Genomic DNA, 20,203 nt, shown 5'->3' on the forward strand with positions numbered 1-20,203 from the left:
GCAAGAGTACAGTATCCTCTATGTCTTTAGAATGTTTCCCCTCACCCAACCCCCAGCTCACTGCTGGCTGGGCACTCAGAAGGCCAAAGTGCCCATACATGATGATTGCCAAACTGTCCAGCTATTTGATCACCCTATGGCCCCAAACACACTGTCTCCCTTGATCCCTGTGGCTCCATCATCCTAACTCTGAGGGTAACACCATTTCTGGGGTGGCTTCTGAAGACCAACATTATTAAGATTGATTTGGCCTCTCCACCATTCTGACATATCCAAAAGCAAACACAGCAGGGCCGTGGGGGAGATTTGGTCATAATTACCATCTTTAATTACTGCTAAAACATCAATTGCTCTTGTTCAATTAGCAGTGCAGTTTTAGGCATGGCAAACTTCGCAACACAAAATAAGCTGAAAATTGATTTCTGAACACTTAATGCAGATCTGCAGTTGCAAACCTGATAAGGTTGTCATAGAAGAGCCAACATGGCCAGGGAGGAATTTTGCAGAGCTGTAATTGCCTTGGTAGGAAGATTAATAATGTGTATACTTACATCTTGTTCATCAAGCAGGAGACACTTGTTGGGGGAGCCCATAGTAGTGAGTGGGTATGAGGCACAAAGGCAGAGGGAGGGTGTTAACAAGGACAAGGACAATTAGGCAAGAGAGAGTGGCAGCCTGCACCCAATGGTCTGTAAATAAGGACATGGCCCCATGGGATGGCACAAGGGAGGGGCTGGCTGCCTGGGATGACTGCCAGGGAGAGCCAACCTTTGCAAAGTAGGTAGTTATGGCCACAGGCCGGTGGGGAAAGGATGCCCAGGTTCCAGCCACCTCCACTTTTTCTCCAAGCCCTGGCAAAGAACCCTAAAGGTCAAACTCCTTTGAAAGCACAGTTGGCTTCTGGAAAAGCTTTCTGTATTCAGGCCTCCTGGCAAGCAAAAGAATTGAATATGATGGACAGGAGGAGCAGAATTTGGGTACCAGGATGTGAAGGCTGCTTTTGCTGCTGATGCTCTCACTGTGTCTCGTTTGGATGCCAAGGTCTTCCTGCCTCGGGGATGAGTGGATGTCTGGGTGCCTATCACACAATGGTGGATGGGGAGCATTTTTATGAACTACCAGGTGCTCCACAGAGTGGGCTATTATTATTTTTATTGTTATTGTTATTATTATTAGTAGTAGTAGTAGTAATAGCCTGTGGTTAATGTAGGGGCATAGTCAAGACTATAAATAGCAAAAAAAATTTATATGAGAAACATTGGAAAAGGCCCCCTTCTTTCTGAGCCCTGTCATTTAATATGAGGGAAAGGAAAAAATATTCCTCCTCAGCTTAGCATTGGTGTTTGTCAGAAACTGGGAAAAACATTAGATAGATAAATTAATGGAGATGATAAATAGATAGATGATAGATAGATAGATAAGAAAGAGAAGTTGTCATATTTAATCCTCTCAACAGCAGTAAGGAACCAGTATTATTATGTCCATTAGATGGATGAGAAAAACAGAACTTAGCAAGGTTAAATAACTTACCCAAAAGTCACACACTTACTAAACTGTGGAGCTGGAATTCACACCCATACCTCTTTGAGGTAAGAGAAATACTCTTAATTTCTTCTCTCTGCCCATGAAGCATCCATTTAAGTCTGTTTGGTGCCTTTCACTAGACTGTGCTAGGCCCCAGGACAGACACAACTGAGGAACAGAAATGTCAAGCCAACCTACAGAAATGGAGACAAACATTCACCCAACCTGCTGTGCCATGCACCAGCCAACAGACATCCCAGGGGCATGTTCCAAGCAGCAAATCAGATACTCAAGAGATTTGCTAATGCCAGGCTTTGCTGGAGCCAAAATGTAAGCAACTGTCTCTCTTTTATTTTCCCCTTAGAGTACATGCCCATGGCCCCTGGAGAGCCAAATTCAACTCAGTTCAACAGAAGTTTCCTAAGGATCTTCTTACTCAGTTTAAGCCCAGAGATAGTAGAGTAAGACCTTCCCAAAACACACTCACTAGTAGAGGAACATGACAAAGGACAGTCACATCAGTGTAAGCCACACAGAATAGATGAACAAGGTTCTGAGGGCACAGGAGAAGGAGCAGTTGGGAAAGAGTGCCCAGAGGAGGTGATTTCTGAGCAGGCTTTGCAGCTGGCCAGGAGTTAGGCAGATGAGAGCCAAAGGGTGCTCCAGGCAGACACAAGGTGGTGTGAAGGGGCATGGTCTGTTAAGGAAATACAATAGAAACTTTTCTATACCTCTGGAGCTTAATGCCTGACTATTAGGAAGAGATGAGGCTCAGAGGTTGGCAGGGCCAGATGAGGAATGGCTATGGGCTACATTAGACTTCATGTCATAGGCACTGAAAGTCAAGGAGCTCATTCAGACTAGAGGGAAAAGAGGGTGTATTCATTTGCCAGGTCTTCTATACAAAGTACCACACACTTAAGGGCTTAAACAATAAAAATTTATTTTCTCACATTTCTGGAGGCCAAAGTGTCAGCAGTGTTGGTTCCTTCTAATGTCTCTCTGTCGTTGGCTTGTAGATAGATGCCTTCTGCCTTTGTCTTCACATGCTTTTTCTTCTGCACCTATGTGTGTCCTAATTTCCTCTTCTTATAAGGACACCAGCCATAGTGGATTAGGGCCCACCTATATGACCTCATTTTAACTTAATTGCCTTTTAAGTGACCTGTCCCCCAAAACAGCAACATGCTGCGATATTAGGGGTTTGAACTTCAACTATGAATTTGGGGTGGGGTAAGCACACAATTTGGCTAGTAACAGAGGGATAGTAAATAACAGGACTGGAGAAAAAGAGCCCAACACAAAACCGTTGCTGCAGTCTGGGCAAGATGTTGTGAGGCCTGAATCAGAGCAACAGCTTTAGTCACCCCCCAAAGGAAGGGGCTGCTTGGAGAGCTGTGGTATAGAGAGAAAATAAATAGGACATGTGAGGGGCTCAGTGGAAGGACTTCCTCAAAGTTGCACACACTTATAGAATCAGAGACTGGGTCACCCACTTTAGAGAAGTTTCTCTAAAATATTGCTTTACAGGACTCCTTGGGACATTCTGATATACATATATTCAAAGCAAACACACGTGCAGTACAAATCATTTACTGAGGAAATCCTGCATACTGATAAGAGAGGTCATCTAGCATAGTGGAAAGGACACCAGAACAAAAGTCAGCTGGCCTGAGTTCTCCATTTTTTTTAAGTCATGTCTCCTCTTTGGGCCTCAATTTTCTCCTCTGTAAAAGGAGAGGGCTGGACTAGACTGTCATTAAGGTACTCTTAACCTCTGATAACCCATAATCCTATTACTGCACAAGGACCGGAGTGGGAACAAAAGTAGTAGGAGTAAAGGAGGCCAGAGGAGCCTGCGGAGAAATGAGAGAGAAGGCGCAAGTCTTCCATTTGTCACACTGACAACACTCCAGGACAGTCTTACATATGATACACTGAGAGCCAGAGGCCAGCCCAACTCAGTGACACCCCAGCCTGACATGAATGTTTCTATCAGTCACTTAAGAGAAAATATTTATTGCGATAACTTGAAACTGGTACAACAAACCTATTTGTTTTATAACTTCAATTTCTTCAATGCTGGTGACCTGAAAAGTTCTCCCCACCCACCTCTGTTCCCAGCCCCATTCTCTCTCCTGCACCAGTGTAATCCTCCCATTTGCCGGTTTCAGTCAATAGTACAATCTTTGACTACTCTCCACTATGCCCACATCAACAATCTGTACTTGAGTTCTATGGCTCAGATTTAGCAGAGGATCTTGCCTCTGGCCCTCCTCTCTTTCCTTCCAATGCTATCTCAGTCTTGGAATTTTTCAACATCTTGACTGTAGAAGTTCATTCTTCTCAGTTCCAGGGACTTGCACCCTCATATGGAAAGGCAACAGAATCCTAACTGGATTCTTTCTCCAACTCACTTCCTTTGGTGCTTCCTTGCATGTTCTCACTCTTAAACCCAGTATCTCCTAGGCCCTACCCAACTGCCAAACTCAGCTAAGTGCCACCCAGGTCGTGAGCCAATGAGAGTTGCTGCTTTCTGGGGGAGTTCCCAGGGTAAGGAGGAGAAGGAAGTGAGAAGCACTGAGGGCTGGGTACAGATACATGAACACTGGAAATCAGCCTTCCCATCTGATCTCCATGAGGTGTGCAGAACCAGGTTCAGAGCTCTTCAGCCTGAATCTCTGGATTCTTCTCCAAGTTTCAGCTGGACAAAGACTTAGACTTCAACTCTGGCACAGTATTTGATCTGCCTAATTACTCTCAGCATCTTCCCCTAGAGCAAGGGGAAAAACACCTTCTTCAGTCTTTTGCATCAATTTGTATGTGTCACCCTATTCCTGTGCTGATGCTCAGCAAACAGGCAGAAACACAGCTCCCTTTACTGTAGTCCCATGCTCAGATTGAACCTCCTGAATATCAACATTGTGCAGAGCTGGCATAAGTTTGTTGTGGTCATCTGGACTTACTGATATAGACTGCTTCCTACTCCCAACACTTGCAGGGAATAGCCCCTTCTATCTTGGTTACTTCGCTTCTTCCTTTTGTCATGCCACTTCTTTCCAGTTTCCAGTGACTCAGAAGAGCCTATGAGTTTAAGTCCAAACTTCTCCGCATTAAATTCAAAGCATAACATAGCCAGCCACCCCCTCTACCTACTCAATCTCATCTTGCACTACTCCTCAACATGTTCTACTTCATCCAGGATTGGTTTAGGGGTTCCACCCCAAACTCTCCAAACTCAGTCCTAACCTCAAGTCATTGCCCACACTATGCTTGCCTATACAAACCCTCCTGCCTATATTTTCCTGCTAAGAAGAGGGATAGCTCACAGCTACTTGGCAGGTGAAAGGAGCTTAATCCAAAGGTTTTCCTGGGATCTTTGAGGGCAAAAAGTTCTACACAAATAAGGATAATGATTATTAGCACCAATCAAAATCTCAGAAGTTTGAATAGGAAACTATGTGGAAGTATCAATAGCAAAAGTAAAATTTAAAAAGATATGTAGAAATAGGTAGGTGTTGAGGTAATAGAGTTATTCATATGCTTTGAGTAAGCAGAAATTAGGAGTAAATAGAAACTATAAGTTAAGCAGATCACACAAAATAAAGAAATAATCTATAGAACCTCTGGTTGGTGTTTCTCCCTCTAAAAGAAAAATACTTCTCTTGAAAGTTACCTAAAAGCAACAAGGAGAATAAGAAACAAGCTCCTTCTTTGATCAAGCTAGCAAAGACATATAAATTTAGACATGGCACATAACCAAGGTGCAGAAAACACTATGAGAGCTTCTGTGGCACAGACCTCAGGTGACACTGGCCAAACCCAGTTTTCCAAGGGAACTGCCATGCCCCGGGGTCAAAAAAAATAACAATTCCTGTTGTTAGGAATAATAAGGACAGGTATGTGGGCTGGCAGTGGGATCTTTCCTGAACTTATTTTAACATGAAATAAAAATAGGAAAGGTTGGGCTGATGATAAATCATGCAAAGAAGTCATATTTGCAGAAAGCAGTCTCTCAGTGAGGTGGCACAGAGGACAAAAGTTCCATATTGTGAGCACATCTGCAGCTGTTACTGTCAGTTGGCTGGAGAGAAGTAAAGCTTAAAAGATCTCACTCACACTCATGTCCCGACAGGAAAGTCCTGGTAGCCTAGAATATGGCCATGCCCTCCCTTTTCCACTCCAGAAGCTCATACAAACAACTAGTGCAAGAAGAATTTACTTTGTGCAAATATGAATGAATAATCAAAAAGAAACTACCACAGAAGCTATATGATGAAGATACTGCAATTTTAAAAAGAGAAATAGAAGGAGGAAACAGAGAGATAAAAATACTCACCAGAAAAATATTGCCATAGAAAAAATGAGCAAACACATCACTGTGAAAATGTTTAAGCTTAATGAAACAATTACTTCTACAAACCAGGAACACAAAAAAATGCAAATTTTCTGAAAAATACATATGACAAGACAAGCAAAGGATATAAATCATAAAAAGGTAGAGCTCAAAAAATTAGTGAAAGAAAAATGTAAAACCAACCACAGACATTACTGAAAGCATAGGAAAGGATGTAGAAAACAGAATAGAAATGGTGAAAAAAGATAGTAGAAATTAATAAGACATTAAAAAAAGATGAGAGAGAAAATGGCAGATATGATAGATAAATATATATGCTATCATGTCCCTACAAAGAGAGCTGATAAAGATATAATTTATAAGAAATTTTCAAAATAAAAAAGAACTCAATCTACAAATTAAAAATGTCTACTGTATCCCAGGAAAACACTGTCAAAGAATGATCAATATAGTAAAGATTCTGAACTTCAAAGGCAAAGAATCATTTGGAACACCCAGCCCAAAAGGTCAAGTTGCCTAAAAGGGAGAGAAAAAATATCAGGGTAACCTCAGGCATCACCACAACCTTATTTGATGCAAAGAAATAAATAGTGTTACCTAAGGTGCTATATCCAGACAAACTGTCAATTAACTATATAGGCAACATTTATGAAAATGAAAGAACATGAGAACCTCCATCTCCTGAGCCTAAATAATCCACAAGAGGATAATTTCAAGCCAATCACAATATGAGTGGGAGAAAGTATAGCAGAAACACTGGAGTGACACTAGTAAATCAATGTACATGAGTATAGGTCATGACTAAAGCAACGTGGCAACAATGGTTACAGAACCAAATACAAAGGTCATAAAACTTGGTAATGTAGAAATTTTATAACTAGCAAAATTTGGCTCAGAGAAGGTAGAAAATAGTGTTTGTATGCTGATAACATTTTTGGTTTTAGTCAAAGATGTTTAAAGCTAATAAAATGATAGACAAACACATATGTGAACACATAAAGGTACAAAAGGGAAGTATTAAGAAAATTAGTAATAATATATTCAACTAAAATAATGTGATTGGGAAAGTTTGGATTCATGGAAAATATAACAATTTTGTCATTCTTAGAAAAAGTAGTGAATAGATACTAAGAAAATATATATATTTACATAAAAGGTAATCACTGGGGTTGGGGAATAAAATCCTTTCAAATTATTAGAAGAAATATACACATAAAAACCAACCAAATGAAACAGAATATAGAGTAAAAGACTGAAAAAAAAACAAGTGAAGCAGCAATAAAACCAGAAATATAACATAAAACATGATTTAAAAGGAAGAAAACCTAGAACAAACATGTCTGTCATATGAATTTATGTGAATGGGATCATTTTACCTACTGAAATATTTTACTCCAAGACTGGCCCAAATTTCTTCTATGTCTTAGAACACAATTAGTTATAGAGGTTGAAAACAAAAGAATGAACAAAGATATAATATGCAAGTACAAACAAAAAGAAAGAAAGGAGCACCATTTTTGTAGCTAAAAAGACAAAATTTAGGGCAGGGAGTGGGGATGCAGAGGGTCACAAAATAAAAAAGGAGCTCTATCCCCAATGATAAACTAACAATTATGAATATTTGTACTTCAAATACCATCACATCAGCATCCTTAAAGTACAACTACAGTATGTGCAAGGAATCACATTCATAGTCAGAGATTGTAGCTGACCACCCAGACCAAGGGAGATGTAAACAAAAAATTACTAAGGAGGCAAAGGAGCAAATAATCAAAATAATAGTTATTCTAACTGACACTCTGAAAATAATACATTTAATACCCTAAAAACAAGATTTAAAAAACTGAAAATATTAGGCTACAAAGATAACCTCAATATACTCCCCAAAACGGAAGCCATACAAATAATATTCTGGGATTATAATGTAATAAAATAAAAATGTTGAAATAAAACTCTTATCACTCAGAAATTTTAATCCTTTCTCTTAAACAGCACTTGGGACAAAGAGGAAATCAAAACTGAAATTGGAAATTGACTTTAAATAATCTTAATGAAAATAACATGTCAGAATCTACACTAAAGGTGTGTATGTTCATCAGTAAAAATAAAAATAAATTAATTAAGCATGCAACTCAAGAAGTTAGAAAAAAAGACAACAAATTCAAGCTAAGGAAAGCAGAAAGAAGATATTAGTTGTATGAAGCAGAATACAATGAATTTAATTACAACTGTAGAATATATATACATATGTCCAAAATGCTGACTCTATTTAAAAAATAATAGTAAAGGTAATAAGAGAGAAAACCCATTAGCTAACATTATTAAATCAAAAGGAGGAAACAGAAATATCCAAAGTAATTATAATGGGAAAATAACCATAAAAACTGATAAAGTTTAACACATAGTATGATACTATCTTGCTCATCACTATGTCAAATAGCTTGGGAATGGGGATGAAAGAGTAAATTTAAGAAAAATATAAACTGCCCAAAGTAACAAGAGTTACTTTAACAAAAGTTACACAATCTAATGATTCATTGCTACAGAAAAATAAAGACAGTTGTCCAAGAGCTACCCTCCACCAAACAAGCACCAAGTCCAGACAGTGTTCCAGGAGAATTCTAACACACCTTTAAGAAATGGGTAGTTCTGATGCTTTGTAAACTTTGTGAAAATGTACAAAAAAAAAAACTTACAATGATTTTTTGGGAAAATAGTAATAACAGTAACCACAATGAGGTATCACCTCACACCTGTCAGAATGGCCATCATCAATAAATCAACAAACAACAAGTGCTGGTGAACATGTGTAGAAAGGGGAATGCTTTTGCACTGTTGGTGGGAATGCAGACTGGTGCAGCCACTGTGGAAAGCAGTATGGAGTTACCTAAAAAAAATTAAAAATGGAACTGCCTTATGACCTATTGATTCCACTTCTGAGTATTCATCCAAAGAAACTCAAAACACTAATTTGAAAGAATATACACACCTCCATTCCCTGCAGCATTATTTACAATAGCCAAAATATAAAAGCATCCCAAGAATGAATAAAAAAAAGTTATGGTATATTTATACAATGAAATATTATTCAACCATAAAAAGACTAAAATGCTACAATTTATAACAGCATGAGTGGTCCTGGAGAGTATTATGCTAAGTGAAAGAAGTTAGAGAAAGACAAGTACCATATGACTTCACTTATATGTAGAATGTAAAGAACAGAATAAACAAACAAGCAAAACTGAAACAAACTCATAGATACAGAGAACTGACTGGTGGTAACCAGAGGGGAGGGTTTTGGGGTGCACTGGGTAAAGAAGGTAAAGGATCAAGGAGTACATATGGCCTGGCTGGTGTGGCTCAGTGGAGTGAGTGCCAGACTGCAAAGCAAAGAGTCACTGGTTCAATTCCCAGTCAGGGCACATGCCTGGGTTGCAGGCCAGGTTCCCAGTAGGGGGCACACAATAGGCAACCACACATCGATGCTTCACTCCCTCTCTTTCTCCTTTCCCCTCTGTCTAAAAATAAATAAATAAAATCTCTTAAAAAATAAATTAATGATGCCATTTTTGCCTAACACATATGTTCATATGTCAAAAAGTTGAAAATCCTTGTGAAGGAAAAGGTGCAGAGACACCGTTTTTTCAGGGTTTTTTTTCTGCTGGTGGGAACATAAGTTGATAGAGCCTCCACAGGGCTGTTACTCAGAGATCTTTTGACTCTGGGCAAGTTTCTTACCCTGAAAATTACTAGCACTATCTCTTAGAATTTTCTATTTTCAGAATTCAAAAGAATGGCATATGCAAACTAGCACAGTGCTTAATACAGTAATGCTGACACCCCTCACAGGTTGGTCAAGCAGCAACTCAGCCCTGGTGAGCTCAAAGAATGTTCTACCCATGACTAACTTGTTCAGAGCTTCTGCTCTCTGGGACAGAGCCTTTCCTCCTCCCAGAGTGGGAGGCAGGAACTGGTGTCTAGCTTCTGCCAGGATATTAAAGAGTAAGAAAATCAGGTCCATGACTTTCTTTGACAGCAAAGGAAGAACTGCTTCTGCAGTGAAAAGGCCTGTACCACCAGGATTTGTCAGGGGTAAATGGTGCTTCTGCATTTCCCTGGACCAGAAGTGGCTCATGTGGAAGGGAGACAGACATCTGAAGCCATTTTGCATCCTACACAAGATGGGCACACTCTTGATGAAAACGGGAGCTCTGGGGAGGGGTGACGGCTGGAGGAAGGCCCATGTATAAGAAAGTTTCGGTCACAGAGGAGCCTGTGAGGAACACACAAGAGAACAAGTCTGCTTAAATATCTGCTAGGCACAGAGAGCACAGAGCTTGGTGCCAGGGAGAGTTTCATCAGGAAAGTGGAACTGAGGTGAGTAAGGTGGAATTAAACCTCACACAATTGTGTCAGCTGGTAAAGGAGTCTATGGCAGGCTGTTGCCTCTGTCTGATGTTGGGCCTGCAGTCACCAAAGGTCATGAAGCAAGGAAGAACAAGGGCAGCCTGGAGCCTGTGCCAGTCTCTCTCTGCCTCCAAATCAAAACAAACTACAGAAGAGCTGGATCTCCTGCCCACAAAGCCACACACTCCTGGCCCAGGACTCAGAAAGCAGAGAGGGGACCCAGTGGTAGCTGCAGCCTGGCCCCAATGAGGGAGGCAGTAGATTGCCACCAACATGGGTGAGCTACAGTGGCACCTGAGTCCATGCAGTGACTTTCCCAGCATAATGGTTGGGGCTTTCCTTCTGTCTTCCAAATCTTGCCCAATTTTCTCTTGTAGTCAATCCTAACCCAGAATCATTCCAGGAAAGAAATTCTGGGAAACTGAATTCTAGCTAAGCTAGGGTGACACAGTGTAAATCAACCCACTGTCTTCTGATAGCATTATTCAGGGAAGAACTTTCTCCCCTCCTCAGCCTTCCTCCCTGCACCCTTACACCTGAGGGGTCAGTATCTCATCTGGTGACTGGAACAAAGCAAGCTGGAAGTGGAAAAGAAGCTGAACCCATCTTTTGCTTTAGGAAAGGCAGCTGAACCCACCTCCCTCAATATTCTGCTGGAAATCTGGTGCTGGCCACAGACCTAACCAAAAATATAAAGTATCTGGACATTATCCTACATAAAAATTTAACGGACTTTGACATAGAAAAATTATTGACTACTAAAAAGTAAAACAGTAAAATAAATGAAGAATATTATTCCCATATTAATCTATCAACTCAATATAATTCTGAACAAAATTTCAACAGGATTGTTTAAAATTAGTTTTTAGTTTATTATGAATGGATCTGAATATTTTTTTCTGCATATTAATTATTTAGTTATTTAACTTCCTCCTTAGAGAAATGCTTGTTGATATGATTGCCTTCTTTCTTAAGAGTACTACTGGGTTTTCTTGATTTGATGAACATGTTACTAAAGTTACATTTTTCTTGTCATATTTATAGAAATATCTCCAAGCTTATTGATTGCCTTTAAATTCTGTTTATACTGTTTAGACAGTTAGCAGTTTTACATTTTTATGTAGTTAGGTCTGTCAGTTTGTGTATGATTTCTTCCATTAATTTTAAGCTTCAAAAAAACTAAAAGCAGGTAATTATTCTATTTTTATTATTTATTTTTACAGTTAACTTCTTTTTTATTGAGATATAATTAACATATAACATATTAGTTACAGATGTACAACACAATGATTCCATATTTGTGCCATAGTTTATTGTGAAATGATTACTTCAATAAGTCTACATAACATCCATCACCATATATAATCACAAAATTTTTTCTTGTGATGAGAACTTTTAAGATTTTCTCTCTTAACAACATTCTAATATGCATTATAGTATTATTACCTATAGTCACTGCTCATTGCATCCCCATGACTTATTTCTTTTATTACTGGAAGTTTGTACTTTTTGATCTCCTTCACCCATTCCCCCACATTGGTGAACTTCTTTCTCCATATGGATTCATTCTTCTTTTTTTACAATATAAAATATATGTCTGAATGTATGTATCACCTTCTCACCATCCTGTCAACTTTCTAATTTGTCCCAGGATCTTGTCTGTGTAACTAAGTGTATAATTTTGCATTATCTTAGCAGCTGACATCAGAATTCCTCTCAGTGGACAATGTCACTGTTTAGAAAATTCTTTTGATAAATGTGGAATCCACATGAATGCAGGTTCATGCAGCCACTGTAAAAAACAGTATGGGACTTCCTCAAAAAAATTAAAAATTGAACTGCCTATGACCAAGCAATTCCACTTCTGGGAATTTATCCAAAGAAACCTGAAACACTAATTTGAAAGAATATGTATACCCCTATGTTCACTGCAGCATTATTTTAAAAAGCTAAGGTTTGAAAGCAGGCCAAGTGCCCATCAGTAGATGAGTGCATAAAAAAGCTATAGTAAATTCACACAATGGAATACTACTCAGCCATAAAAAGAAAATCTTACCCTTTGTGACAGCATGGTTGGACATGGAGAGCATTATCCTAAATGAAGTAAGCCAGTCAATGAAAGACAAACACCATATTATTTCACTCATATGTGGAATCTAACAAACAAAATAAATGAATAAGCAAAATAGAAACAGACTCATGGATACAGAAAACAGACTGACAGCTGTCAGAGGGTAAGGGGGGTTGGAGAACTGGGTGAAAAAGGTGAAGGGATAAGCAAAAAAAAACTACAGACACATACAGTGATTACCAGAGGGAAGAGGGGTGGGAGGAGGTAGAAGAGGGTAAAGGAAGCATAAATGGGGATGGAAGGAAACTGGGCTTTGAGTGGTGAACACACAATGCAACATACAGATGATATATTACAGAATTGTACACTTGAAACCTATATAATTTTATTAACCAGTGTCACCCCAATAAATTCAATTAAAAATTGTTTAAGAAGGTGAACCCCCTGAAGGCTCAAATGACAATGGTACCAAAACTCTTGATAAGGGGGAAAGCTGCTCTGAATGAGATTCAGAAAGAATTTGTGGTAAGGCACATAAAAGCAAGGGTGTGAGGGAATGAAAATCAAGAAGGAAAGATGGTGAAAAGATGAGTCAGAAACTGGCAAAAGGTTACAGTGCGTCAGGGGTCAGTAGAGTAAGTTGGAGATGAGGAACCAATACACGTACTTTAGGAGGTGATGCTTGTTATAAAAACTAGAATTCTTTGCATTTCAGCAATATAAACCACTCTCTTTTGTCACACTCTTGCTCAACACTTTCCGTGTGGGTGGATTCTTCCAGCTGGAATTTCTTAGAAAAATGACAAGTCATCAAAAGGGAGAACAAAAAGCGATAGAGAGCTAAGGAATGTTTTAAAAGAAAAACAAAGAGGAGGGACATGCACTATCAGGTAATGGTAATAGTACAGCCATGGCAGTTGTTTAACCAAGGTAGACTAGATTCTGCTGCAGAGACAAAACCTTCAAGGGCAATCATTTAAAACAACCAAGACCCATTCTTCACATTACATGTCCTCTGGGGGTTGCTTGGAGGTCCTGCTCTATGCCTCTCCACTCCAGGGTGTGGCCAACAGCACCTGCCAGGCCGTAACACTGCAGGTTATCATGGCAGGGGGAAAGGACATGGTGAATGCACACCATCTCTGAAGGCTTCCTCCCTGAAGTCACATGTGTCACTTATACTCACATTACATTGTCCAAATCCAGTCACATGGCACAGTGAACTCCAAGTGGACAGGGAAATGCTACCCTGCCATTTTCCTGAAAGAGAAGAGAAGAGAACAACGCCATTTGTAAACAGTACTAATGACTACAACAATCATCTTTTAAAAAGAAAATGGTAGTCCTAGAACAGGGATTTATAACTAAACCAATGAAGCAGAAGAGAAAATTCACAAACACACATATTTTTAATATAAATACATGTAAGTTATGTGTTTATGTGCTGGGCACACGCTGTGGGAGCTCATGAAGCCCTGGGGAAGATGGTTTGCTGAGTGGGCATTGTGGGGAAGACCCACTTCTCATACAAATGAATACGACTTTCAACCTGTCTTCCTACTAGACAAAACTTCAACTTCAGAAGATTAGAGCCCTGAATGTGAGTTGTAAAACTACACAACTAATGGGGAAAATGTAAAAAGAATATCTTTGTTATTCATTTGACCTCAGTGTGGGAAGATTTCTTTAATAAGACCCCAAAAGACTAAAACCATAAGGCAAAAAAGAAATGATGAATTTGACTAGAATAAAATTGAGGCTTTCTATTCACTAGCAGAACAGAAAGACAGAGTTAACAAGCAGGTGACCAACCAGGAGAAGATATTGCTATAACTAAAATAGAGAATGTGTACATATCTAGTATATCATCTATATTAAGTAGTTCGATCAACAAGAAAAAAAAACAGAAAGAACCCAGAAAGGGCAAAAAAATGTGACTCACATAAGGTAGAATCTGCAGTTCTTCCCGATAACAGGTACATGAAGAGATATGCACAGTAGTGAGAGAAATCCAAAAGCTAGAGAAGTAACCCTGTAAACTGCCAGCCTGGCAACAGCAGAGAGTCAGGTAACACCAAATGTTGGAAAAGATGCAGGAAACAGGCCTCACAGGTACTGCAGTGGGAAAGTCTGTGGACAGATCTGCTCTCAGGAGTCACCTGGCAGTTCTAATGAAACTGAACTCAGCCAGCAAGCCTTCCCTTGGGTGTATACTGTACAGAAATTTCCCCAGGGACCCATAAGAGGACATGCTTAAAATTTTTCATCACAGCAGAGAATTGAGTTAGTCTGGGAGCCTATCACTAAGGGGATGAAAAGCAACACATAGTGGATGCATAGTGTGAAACACTGTGCAGCAGCCAGAAGTAGGAACACAGGTATGAAACAGCAGAACTAATGTGAAAAACAGAGTTGACTGAAAAAAAACATAGGTAATGGACCAGCCCTGGCCAGTATAGCTCAGTTGGTTGGGCATTGTCCTACAAAACAAAAGGTCACTGGTTCAACTCCTGGTCAGGGTACATGCCTGGGTTGTGAGCCAGTCCCCAGTCAGGGCACATGAGAGAGGCAACCAATCAATGCTTTTCTCACACATTGATGTTTTTCTCCCTCTCTTTCCTTTCTCTAAGAACAAATAAATGAAGTATTTTTTAAAGAAACAGACCAAAAGTATGTAGATATTTTATACATAATATACATTATAAAATATGTAAGTATATATAGTTGGCCTATATGTCATACATATGATATATATTAGAGAGATAAGGATGGGAGGAAATGAAAAGAAGTAATGAAATAAGGCAAAATGGCATCTTTCCAGGTGAATGATGATAGTTGCCATGGACTGCAAGACACAATCTGCTCAATTCTGTGCATCTGCATCCAATGACTAGAACAAAAAGAAAGCAATCTCTCAGAATCACTGGGCTGCACGAGCACAGCACTACCACACACATTCCATTGGTAAGCATGGCTTCTCACACTTTAACCTGCAGTTCCAGGCTCAGCAGCCAGAGATTGGGATTCAGGAGGTCTGAGGTAGGTCTGAGAACTGGTGTTTCCAGTCAGCTCCCAGGTAACAGTGACTGATGCTGCTGCCCAAGGGACAATGCCTTGCCTGGCAGAGAGCAGGACCACAGTCACAAACCCATACCAAACTGCCAGGGAGACTGGAAGGGGCAGTATAACTCTGCCCCAGAAAAGGGAGGAAAGAGTTTTAGTAAAAAGATAGCCAGTGTCTGCCACTCGGTCACACCCTCACTGCCAGTCACGCCTGTGGTACCTGCACTTCTCCCTCACACCCACATCTGCTTCTCTACTAGATTATAACCACCATGAGAGCAGGGGCCATGCCCCTCTGTGCCTAGCTCAATGCCTGCCATGTAACAAAGATTCAATAAATGTTTGTTGGCACCAGGCTGGACATTTAAAATTTTTGAGGAAGAAACTGACTGATAAGCCCTGGCTGGCATAGCTCAGTGGATTGAGCATGGGCTGCAAAACAAAGCATCACAGGTTCGATTCCCAGTCAGGGCACATGCCCGGGTTGCAGGCCACAGCCCCCAGCAACCGCACATTGATGTTTCTCTCTCTCTTTCTCCCTCCCTTCCCTCTCTAAAAATAAATAAATAAAATATCTTTTAAAAAAGAAAGTGACTGATAAGAGTTGTAGACTCAGAATAGGAATCTCACAACCAACTGCGGAAGGGTGGATTAGAATGGGAGTCAACCAAGCTTAAGAGGAGGAAGGTCTAGACTAGGGAGGCTGCAATGGAAAGGAAAGCTGCTGTCGCGTCCACTCACTGTCACTACCTACTCATCTGAGTTGCTTTCATCTACTGCTCTCCCTCTTCCACTCCCATCCCTCCCTCCAGCTCAATTCAGAAAGAGAACCTCAGGGCAAAATCAACTTAGACCCTATGGACTAGCCCCAAATTGCTGGAAGATGGGAGTGGAGGGATGAAGTCAGTCTGAAATTCACATTCAGTCCTGCAATTCCAAATTGTATTAACCACATGAGGATGAACAGCAAGATGTCTGGATGCTAGGCCACATGCTATCTGACACCCAAAGGGTCGGGGTAGAAACATATTTGGGAAGTATCAGTTGATATTTGTCTTGGCGATTCTTTCTGCCACCACACTCCCTTGCCCTCTTCTCTCTATGCCCTGCTCTTGGTGCCTCTGCTTGGAGAGCACTGATGTGGAGGACTGCTCTGCGGCCGGGGCAGCACTTCTTCTTTGATCTCAGTGTGTGTACTATAGCACAAAACCCTCCAAGGCACATCTCAATGCTGAGATTCTAGGGGGTTATTTACACCTTTATGTAATTTATTTTGTTTCACTTCCTTGGAGTTTTTTCCTCTTAAAGGGATAGGGACAATTAAGTGATTCCAATAGTGGCATTCCACATGCAGGGAAGATTATAAGAACCATAGTCTCCCCTACATGACCAGGTCAGCTGGCCTGGTTGGGTGGCTATCCCCAATCTATCTAATTCACTGTGACCCTCTCCCACCTGCATGAAACCCAAGCTCCTCTCTGGCACAGAGGAGATGCCACATTTAGAACATTTCTCAAATTTTCCAGCTGTCATCTGGGATTCAGACAATAGAAAAAAGACATACTATTTGGTGCCGGAGGCCCTGGGAAGAACTAGCTAGACCTGGGACACAGGTGGGTCTGCCATCTGTCAGCCAGTTCACCACTGAGCTGCAGGGTCCCATGGTCCCCAGACGGAGAAACCGCTGAGCACACCCACTCCAGAGAGCACCCATTCCCAACCCCAGACTGACCTTTCCCAGCCAGGCCCTGCAAAGCAGTTTGGAAAGAGAAAGAGTGAGGAGTCATTCTTTTCTCACCACCGTCCCCCAACCCCACCAGAGAGAGGGAAGGAGGGGTACAAAGAGGAAAACGAGAGTTAGTTGTCCCTCTCACCCTCTAGCCTCCCACCTCTCCCTCAGACTCCAGCTGTTGACCTAAAATCACAAAGGATTTTCACTCAAAACCCAGAGAAAAAAGAGAGGGAGGCAGAGAAAAGGGAAGTAGCAGCAGCAAATTTCAAAAGGAGGGCTAATTTGTGCAGCACAGGACAGCTGCATTTGCATAATGAAATGTGCAGAGGATGTTTGGCTCATGTATTTTTTAGAAGGTTTAACTTTAATTTTATTTAGCCTAAGAAGGGCATGTCACTCAAGCTCCGCTGGTCATTTATAAAAAATATTTCAATTGTGTTTCCAAGGAGCTGTCTTTCTGGCCTAAGTGGCTGGGGCTGAGGTTGTGAATGCTAATATGGAGGTCGGGAGCCCCATCAGGAAGGAGAACACAGGAGAGAAAAATGGGACAGGCAGAGACACCAAGAAAGACACGCTGAACACAGCAAGAAAAAAGAACCAGCATGAAGACAAAGAGTGTGGAGTGCAACAAGGCCCCGTGGACTCAAAAGCACCTGGTCAGGTAAACATCCACAGCAGCTGTCGGGACAGTGTTCCCAGTGGACCACACCTCACTCAGGCAGGTGGGCCCAGCTCTCAGGCAGGTGGGCCCGGCTCTCCTAGCCCGTGTTTGGATTTGTGTTGAGTATTGCTATTCTAATCTCCAGCTGAAAATACCATTTCCAAATAGGGCACTCTATGACCAAACTCTCTTCCTTCTACCTGTTGGTCCTGAGCTGGAAATGTTTTCTCCCATCTGTAATTCTGAACCTTAATGAGGGAGCTTGATTGTGGACTAATTGTGCTGGGGATGGGCAAAGGAGGGCTGATCTGAGTCTGGTGTGTGTACTTTTTTTCCTCCTGCTAATACAGCAACAATTACCCTTGAACTCCCCTCCCCAGTTTCCACCACAAACACCCCAGCCTCCTGAATCAAATGCTCTTAGACTTACAAATCACATGTTACAACACTGGCCCACAGAAGCAAGGGAGCAATGAGAATGAAGGGGAGACCATACTTGCAGAACAGTTCTCTCATCAGTACACTGGCCTCAAAGAGCTTCAGAGAAACCCTAGAATCTCTGACTCAAGCCCAGTCTCTGATTAACTAATATAGAAGCTGAGCCCTACAGGAGGGAAGAAACTCCATTGCAGAGGGAGCCAGGACCCCCTCCCCCAGGTTAGGTAACAGCCAGCCACACCTCTTGCTTCCCTCCTTCCTTTGCTAAACCACCAGTCAAACCCCAGGCTCCCTCTGCTGCCTCCCTTGGTCCTTGGTCTCAAAGCTCGGAAGAGAGATCCCCAGCAAAATGCTCAGGAAAATCCCACCCCAGGAAAACAATTTAGATCTCCTTGTAGAGTTCTCTCTGTTGCATTGTCTAATCTGAGTGCTTAGCTCTCATCTTGATCTGGGGATCAGGCATTGTGTGTCAGGGGACACCCCCAAAGGTCCCAGGCTTGGAGATCACAAGGCCTGATCCAGACTGTGGAGCAGGCAGGAACACTAGACCATGCCCCACAGGAAGTACCACAACCCCCCCTCCCCCAGTGAAAAAGTAAAAACTACATAGCCAGTGTGGTCTAGGGCTAGTAGCCCAGCTCCTGGAGTTCATGGATGTGGCAGGAGGTGCAGGATGGGGTGGAGAAAGGATGGTTCATATGGTGACATGGGACAGGGAGTCTGAGGGGGCAGGGGATTTGGAGTTGAGCTGTCTGGGTTCAAATTTGCTTGAGCTAATCACTTGATTAGCTAACCTTTCTGATTCTCTGTTTCTTCATCTGTAAAAAGAAACACTATCTACCTGTAAGATTGTCATGAGGTTTTGACTTCATGTGTTCTAATTTGCATGGCCCATAGTGGTTAGAGGGTTTGAGGGGCTGCCTGCCATGCCCTTGCAGGACAACTACTGCTTTCCTATTACAGACATACCTCAGCACTCGTCAGCTTCAGAACTTGTCAAACCCTGTGCTCATCTCATTTTGACAGGAAAAAATTGTTTCAGCACTCAGCATTTGCTCAGGACTTGTGGCACTTGCTAGAACTTGTATGAGTCACAAAAATATTTCATCCTTCCTTACTCGTTGGTTAGCACTCATCATGAGTTCCGGTACTCATCGTTAGTTATCAAATTAACTAACGGTGAGTACCAAAGTACCACTGTATTCTGTTGGCCCTTATTGTTAACAAAAGAGTTTTGACAAAGACTAGAAAATCAGCAACTATTGGAAGCAGGAAGGGTAGAAACAATCTAATGCAGTACTATCATTTCAAACAAAAACCGACTAAAGCCCAGAGAAGGGACGCAATCAGACCTAGGTCACATGGGTTGTCACACAAAGCCACGACCTGAACCCACTTTTTCAGGCCCTAGTTTCTGCTCCTCCCTTTTAGGTGACAAAACTAATGGGTTTTGGTGGGTGAAACTCCACCTGGTGCCCCTACCCCTGGCCATCCCCACCACCCCCACTGCACCCATCACACACACACATCAGGAAAGGGCTTCTGAGGCAGCAATTCCCAATGTGCAGGCACAGGGAACAGCTGAGGCCAGACTAGGGGCGAGAGAAGAGCCAGAAGAGGGGCTGGCACTGGCCACGGCAGCCCCTCAGGAGCGCCTGCATATGGCCAGCCAGGCCCGGCAGCTGTGTACACTAATCCTGCTGTCAGCCAGCCAGGCGACGGATTAGGAAATGTCATGTTTCAAAGGAAATTATTTCCATTTTCTGCCCAGGAAAGGAAAAAGGAGAAAGACAAGCAAACTCCCAGGGTCGTGTATTGGGAAACAGCCCAGGATATGAGCACTAACAGGCACCTCCCCAACTCTTCCTGCAGGCCCTCTGTGGATGCCCTGAAGTGACAGCCATCTCCTCACTGAGTTCATCCCAGCCAGGGACAAATGGATTTCACAGT

At 41.7% G+C, this 20,203-nt stretch overlaps 1 long non-coding RNA gene across 1 annotated transcript in view; it reads right to left on the reverse strand.

Moving 5' to 3' along the window:
* The window catches only part of LOC123819728, a 79,804-nt gene that overhangs the window by 19,180 nt on the left and 40,421 nt on the right, over positions 1 to 20,203 (reverse strand). The window contains exon 2 of the long non-coding RNA XR_006785852.1: positions 13,546 to 13,619. This is a non-coding gene — a long non-coding RNA (uncharacterized LOC123819728). The remainder of the gene's footprint in view (positions 1 to 13,545; positions 13,620 to 20,203) is intronic.

Source organism: Phyllostomus hastatus, unplaced genomic scaffold (assembly GCF_019186645.2).
Source record: "Phyllostomus hastatus isolate PE091 unplaced genomic scaffold, TTU_PhHast_1.1 phas_contig_113, whole genome shotgun sequence".
NCBI classification, from domain to species: Eukaryota; Metazoa; Chordata; class Mammalia; order Chiroptera; family Phyllostomidae; genus Phyllostomus; species Phyllostomus hastatus.